A 6,860-nucleotide genomic window follows, 5' to 3' on the forward strand; every position below is an offset into this window, starting at 1 on the left:
GGATAGTGGACAGAACGTGAGGAGAACCTCTACATCTCTACTCCTCTAGGTTAGTGGACAGACCGTGAGGAGAACCTCTACATCTCTACTCCTCTAGGATAGTGGACAGACCGTGAGGAGAACCTCTACATCTCTACTCCTCTAGGATAGTGGACAGAACGTGAGGAGAACCTCTACATCTCTACTCCTCTAGGTTAGTGGACAGACCGTGAGGAGAACCTCTACATCTCTACTCCTCTAGGATAGTGGACATACCGTGAGGAGAACATCTCTACTCCTCTAGGATAGTGGACAGACCGTGAGGAGAACCTCTACATCTCTACTCCTCTAGGATAGTGGACATACCGTGAGGAGAACCTCTACATCTCTACTCCTCTAGGATAGTGGACAGACCGTGAGGAGAACATCTCTACTCCTCTAGGATAGTGGACAGACCGTGAGGAGAACATCTCTACTCCTCTAGGATAGTGGACAGACCGTGAGGAGAACCTCTACATCTCTACTCCTCTAGGACAGTGGACAGACCGTGAGGAGAACATCTCTACTCCTCTAGGATAGTGGACAGACCGTGAGGAGAACCTCTACATCTCTACTCCTCTAGGACAGTGGACAGACCGTGAGGAGAACCTCTACATCTCTACTCCTCTAGGACAGTGGACAGACCGTGAGGAGAACCTCTACATCTCTACTCCTCTAGGACAGTGGACATACCGTGTGGAGAACCTCTACATCTCTACTCCTCTAGGATAGTGGACAGACCGTGAGGAGAACCTCTCTACTCCTCTAGGATAGTGGACAGACCGTGAGGAGAACCCTCTCTACTCCTCTAGGATAGTGGAAAGACCGTGAGGAGAACCTCTACATCTCTACTCCTCTAGGATAGTGGACATACCGTGTGGAGAACCTCTACATCTCTACTCCTCTAGGATAGTGGACAGACCGTGAGGAGAACATCTCTACTCCTCTAGGATAGTGGACAGACCGTGAGGAGAACATCTCTACTCCTCTAGGATAGTGGACAGACCGTGAGGAGAACATCTCTACTCCTCTAGGATAGTGGACAGACCGTGAGGAGAACATCTCTACTCCTCTAGGATAGTGGACAGACCGTGAGGAGAACCTCTACATCTCTACTCCTCTAGGATAGTGGACAGACCGTGAGGAGAACATCTCTACTCCTCTAGGTTAGTGGACAGACCGTGAGGAGAACCTCTACATCTCTACTCCTCTAGGATAGTGGACATACCGTGAGGAGAACCTCTACATCTCTACTCCTCTAGGACAGTGGACAGACTGTGAGGAGAACATCTCTACTCCTCTAGGATAGTGGACAGACCGTGAGGAGAACCTCTACATCTCTACTCCTCTAGGATAGTGGACAGACCGTGAGGAGAACCTCTATATCTCTACTCCTCTAGGATAGTGGACAGAACGTGAGGAGAACCTCTACATCTCTACTCCTCTAGGATAGTGGACAGAACGTGAGGAGAACCTCTACATCCCTACTCCTCTAGGATAGTGGACAGACCGTGAGGAGAACCTCTACATCTCTACTCCTCTAGGTTAGTGGACAGACCGTGAGGAGAACCTCTACATCTCTACTCCTCTAGGATAGTGGACAGACCGTGAGGAGAACCTCTACATCTCTACTCCTCTAGGATAGTGGACAGAACGTGAGGAGAACCTCTACATCTCTACTCCTCTAGGTTAGTGGACAGACCGTGAGGAGAACCTCTACATCTCTACTCCTCTAGGATAGTGGACATACCGTGAGGAGAACATCTCTACTCCTCTAGGATAGTGGACAGACCGTGAGGAGAACCTCTACATCTCTACTCCTCTAGGATAGTGGACATACCGTGAGGAGAACCTCTACATCTCTACTCCTCTAGGATAGTGGACAGACCGTGAGGAGAACCTCTACATCTCTACTCCTCTAGGATAGTGGACAGAGCGTGAGGAGAACCTCTACATCTCTACTCCTCTAGGATAGTGGACAGACCGTGAGGAGAACCTCTACATCTCTACTCCTCTAGGACAGTGGACAGACCGTGAGGAGAACCTCTACATCTCTACTCCTCTAGGATAGTGGACAGACCGTGAGGAGAACCTCTACATCTCTACTCCTCTAGGACAGTGGACATACCGTGTGGAGAACCTCTACATCTCTACTCCTCTAGGATAGTGGACAGACCGTGAGGAGAACCTCTCTACTCCTCTAGGATAGTGGACAGACCGTGAGGAGAACCTCTCTACTCCTCTAGGATAGTGGAAAGACCGTGAGGAGAACCTCTACATCTCTACTCCTCTAGGATAGTGGACATACCGTGTGGAGAACCTCTACATCTCTACTCCTCTAGGATAGTGGACAGACCGTGAGGAGAACCTCTCTACTCCTCTAGGATAGTGGACAGACCGTGAGGAGAACCTCTCTACTCCTCTAGGATAGTGGACAGACTGTGAGGAGAACATCTCTACTCCTCTAGGATAGTGGACATACCGTGAGGAGAACCTCTACATCTCTACTCCTCTAGGACAGTGGACAGACTGTGAGGAGAACATCTCTACTCCTCTAGGATAGTGGACAGACCGTGAGGAGAACCTCTACATCTCTACTCCTCTAGGATAGTGGACAGACCGTGAGGAGAACCTCTACATCTCTACTCCTCTAGGATAGTGGACAGAACGTGAGGAGAACCTCTACATCTCTACTCCTCTAGGATAGTGGACAGAACGTGAGGAGAACCTCTACATCCCTACTCCTCTAGGATAGTGGACAGACCGTGAGGAGAACCTCTACATCTCTACTCCTCTAGGTTAGTGGACAGACCGTGAGGAGAACCTCTACATCTCTACTCCTCTAGGATAGTGGACAGACCGTGAGGAGAACCTCTACATCTCTACTCCTCTAGGATAGTGGACAGAACGTGAGGAGAACCTCTACATCTCTACTCCTCTAGGTTAGTGGACAGACCGTGAGGAGAACCTCTACATCTCTACTCCTCTAGGATAGTGGACATACCGTGAGGAGAACATCTCTACTCCTCTAGGATAGTGGACAGACCGCGAGGAGAACCTCTACATCTCTACTCCTCTAGGATAGTGGACATACCGTGAGGCGAACCTCTACATCTCTACTCCTCTAGGATAGTGGACAGACCGTGAGGAGAACCTCTACATCTCTACTCCTCTAGGATAGTGGACAGACCGTGAGGAGAACATCTCTACTCCTCTAGGATAGTGGACAGACTGTGAGGAGAACCTCTACATCTCTACTCCTCTAGGATAGTGGACAGAGCGTGAGGAGAACCTCTACATCTCTACTCCTCTAGGATAGTGGACAGACCGTGAGGAGAACCTCTACATCTCTACTCCTCTAGGACAGTGGACAGACCGTGAGGAGAACCTCTACATCTCTACTCCTCTAGGATAGTGGACAGACGTGAGGAGAACCTCTACATCTCTACTCCTCTAGGACAGTGGACATACCGTGTGGAGAACCTCTACATCTCTACTCCTCTAGGATAGTGGACAGACCGTGAGGAGAACCTCTCTACTCCTCTAGGATAGTGGACAGACCGTGAGGAGAACCTCTCTACTCCTCTAGGATAGTGGAAAGACCGTGAGGAGAACCTCTACATCTCTACTCCTCTAGGATAGTGGACATACCGTGTGGAGAACCTCTACATCTCTACTCCTCTAGGATAGTGGACAGACCGTGAGGAGAACCTCTCTACTCCTCTAGGATAGTGGACAGACCGTGAGGAGAACCTCTCTACTCCTCTAGGATAGTGGACAGACTGTGAGGAGAACATCTCTACTCCTCTAGGATAGTGGACAGACCGTGAGGAGAACATCTCTACTCCTCTAGGACAGTGGACAGACCGTGAGGAGAACATCTCTACTCCTCTAGGATAGTGGACAGACCGTGAGGAGAACCTCTACAGCTCTACTCCTCTAGGACAGTGGACAGACCGTGAGGAGAACCTCTACATCTCTACTCCTCTAGGACAGTGGACAGACCGTGAGGAGAACCTCTACATCTCTACTCCTCTAGGATAGTGGACAGACCGTGAGGAGAACATCTCTACTCCTCTAGGATAGTGGACATACCGTGTGGAGATCCTTTTGACAGTGATTTGGGGTCCATAGTTCTTTCCTTGCACCATAGTCTTCCCTATGGACCTCACCATGGGGAGAGTATAGACTCTGGGGGCCAGCAGGGGCCTCAGCTGGCCCTGGACGATGCCCCACGTCCCTGTGTTGTAGTGGGACGTACAGCTCTGAAACAGAGACACACAGTAGAGAGGAATGAGTCAGATGTCTTGAATCATAATGGACAATCAATACAGGATTATACAGTAGAGAGTAGGGCTGAGGTTGATACAATACAGGATTAAATGCTAAATATGCTACTGTGTCTGACGACATTAAATTGGAGGACATAGTGCTGTGTGTGTGTGGGGTGAGGTGTGTGTGTGGTGTGGTGAGGTGTGTGTGGTGAAGTGTGTGTGTGGTGAGATGAGTCTGTGGTGAGTTGGGCGTGGTGAGGTGTGTGTGGTGTGGTGAGGTGAGATGTGTTTGGTGAGGTGTGTGTACCTGGTTGTTGGGACTGAGGTTGAGGGAGGGGTGTGTACCTGGTTGTTGGGGCTGAGGTTGAGTGAGGGGTGTGTACCTGGTTGTTGGGACTGAGGTTGAGGGAGGGGTGTGTACCTGGTTGTTGGGGCCGAGGTTGAGTGAGGGGTGGTTACCTGGTTGTTGGGGCTGAGTGAGGTGTGTGTACCTGGTTGTTGGGGCTGAGGTTGAGTGAGGGGTGTGTACCTGGTTGTTGGGGCTGAGGTTGAGTGAGGGGTGTGTACCTGGTTGTTGGGGCTGAGGTTGAGTGAGGGGTGTGTACCTGGTTGTTGGGGCTGAGGTTGAGTGAGGGGTGTGTACCTGGTTGTTGGGGCTGAGGTTGAGTGAGGGGTGTGTACCTGGTTGTTGGGGCTGAGGTGGAGTGAGGGGTGTGTACCTGGTTGTTGGGGCTGAGGTTGTGTGAGGTGTGGTTGTTGGGGCTGAGGTTGAGTGAGGTGTGGTTGTTGGGGCTGAGGTTGAGTGAGGGGTGTGTACCTGGTTGTTGGGGCTGAGGTTGAGTGAGGGGTGTGTACCTGGTTGTTGGGGCTGAGGTTGAGTGAGGGGTGTGTACCTGGTTGTTGGGGCTGAGGTTGAGTGAGGGGTGGTTACCTGGTTGTTGGGGCTGAGGTTGAGTGAGGGGTGGTTACCTGGTTGTTGGGGCTGAGGTTGAGTGAGGGGTGGTTACCTGGTTGTTGGGGCTGAGGTTGAGTGAGGGGTGTGTACCTGGTTGTTGGGGCTGAGGTTGAGGGAGGGGTGGTTACCTGGTTGTTGGGGCTGAGGTTGAGTGAGGGGTGGTTACCTGGTTGTTGGGGCTGAGGTTGAGTGAGGGGTGGTTACCTGGTTGTTGGGGCTGAGGTTGAGTGAGGGGTGTGTACCTGGTTGTTGGGGCTGAGGTTGAGTGAGGGGTGTGTACCTGGTTGTTGGGGCTGAGGTTGAGTGAGGGGTGTGTACCTGGTTGTTGGGGCTGAGGTTGAGTGAGGGGTGTGTACCTGGTTGTTGGGGCTGAGGTTGAGTGAGGGGTGTGTACCTGGTTGTTGGGGCTGAGGTTGAGTGAGGGGTGTGTACCTGGTTGTTGGGGCTGAGGTTGAGTGAGGGGTGTGTACCTGGTTGTTGGGGCTGAGGTTGAGTGAGGGGTGGTTACCTGGTTGTTGGGGCTGAGGTTGAGTGAGGGGTGTGTACCTGGTTGTTGGGGCTGAGGTTGAGTGAGGGGTGTGTACCTGGTTGTTGGGGCTGAGGTTGAGTGAGGGGTGTGTACCTGGTTGTTGGGGCTGAGGTTGAGTGAGGGGTGTGTACCTGGTTGTTGGGGCTGAGGTTGAGTGAGGGGTGTGTACCTGGTTGTTGGGGCTGAGGTTGAGGGAGGGGTGTGTACCTGGTTGTTGGGGCTGAGGTTGAGTGAGGGGTGTGTACCTGGTTGTTGGGGCTGAGGTTGAGTGAGGTGTGTGTACCTGGTTGTTGGGGCTGAGGTTGAGTGAGGGGTGTGTACCTGGTTGTTGGGGCTGAGGTTGAGTGAGGGGTGGTTACCTGATTGTTGGGGCTGAGGTTGAGTGAGGGGTGTGTACCTGGTTGTTGGGGCTGAGGTTGAGTGAGGGGTGGTTACCTGGTTGTTGGGGCTGAGGTTGAGTGAGGGGTGGTTACCTGGTTGTTGGGGCTGAGGTTGAGTGAGGGGTGGTTACCTGGTTGTTGGGGCTGAGGTTGAGTGAGGGGTGTGTATCTGGTTGTTGGGGCTGAGGTTGAGTGAGGGGTGGTTACCTGGTTGTTGGGGCTGAGGTTGAGTGAGAGGGGTGGTTACCTGGTTGTTGGGGCTGAGGTTGAGTGAGGGGTGTGTACCTGGTTGTTGGGGCTGAGGGAGGGGTGTGTACCTGGTTGTTGGGGCTGAGGTTGAGTGAGGGGTGGTTACCTGGTTGTTGGGGCTGAGGTTGAGTGAGGGGTGGTTACCTGGTTGTTGGGGCTGAGGTTGAGGGAGGGGTGGTTACCTGGTTGTTGGGGCTGAGGTTGAGGGAGGGGTGGTTACCTGGTTGTTGGGGCTGAGGTTGGGAGGGGTGTACCTGGTTGTTGGGGCTGAGGTTGAGTGAGGGGTGGTTACCTGGTTGTTGGGGCTGAGGTTGAGTGAGGGGTGGTTACCTGGTTGTTGGGGCTGAGGTTGAGGGAGGGGTGGTTACCTGGTTGTTGGGGCTGAGGTTGAGGGAGGGTGGTTACCTGGTTGTTGGGGCTGGGTGGTACCTGGTTGTTGGGGCTGAGGTTGAGTA

At 52.6% G+C, this 6,860-nt stretch overlaps 1 protein-coding gene across 1 annotated transcript in view; it reads right to left on the bottom strand.

Moving 5' to 3' along the window:
- Positions 1–4,134: 4,134 nt before the first annotated feature.
- LOC127919283 (probable E3 ubiquitin-protein ligase HERC1) overlaps positions 4,135–6,860 on the bottom strand; it is a 22,626-nt gene continuing 19,900 nt past the window's right edge. The window contains exon 8 of the mRNA XM_052502797.1: positions 4,135–4,283. The gene's annotated coding sequence lies outside the window, so the exon portion shown is untranslated. The remainder of the gene's footprint in view (positions 4,284–6,860) is intronic.

This window comes from Oncorhynchus keta, unplaced genomic scaffold, assembly GCF_023373465.1.
Source record: "Oncorhynchus keta strain PuntledgeMale-10-30-2019 unplaced genomic scaffold, Oket_V2 Un_contig_16230_pilon_pilon, whole genome shotgun sequence".
In the NCBI taxonomy this organism is placed as follows: Eukaryota; Metazoa; Chordata; class Actinopteri; order Salmoniformes; family Salmonidae; genus Oncorhynchus; species Oncorhynchus keta.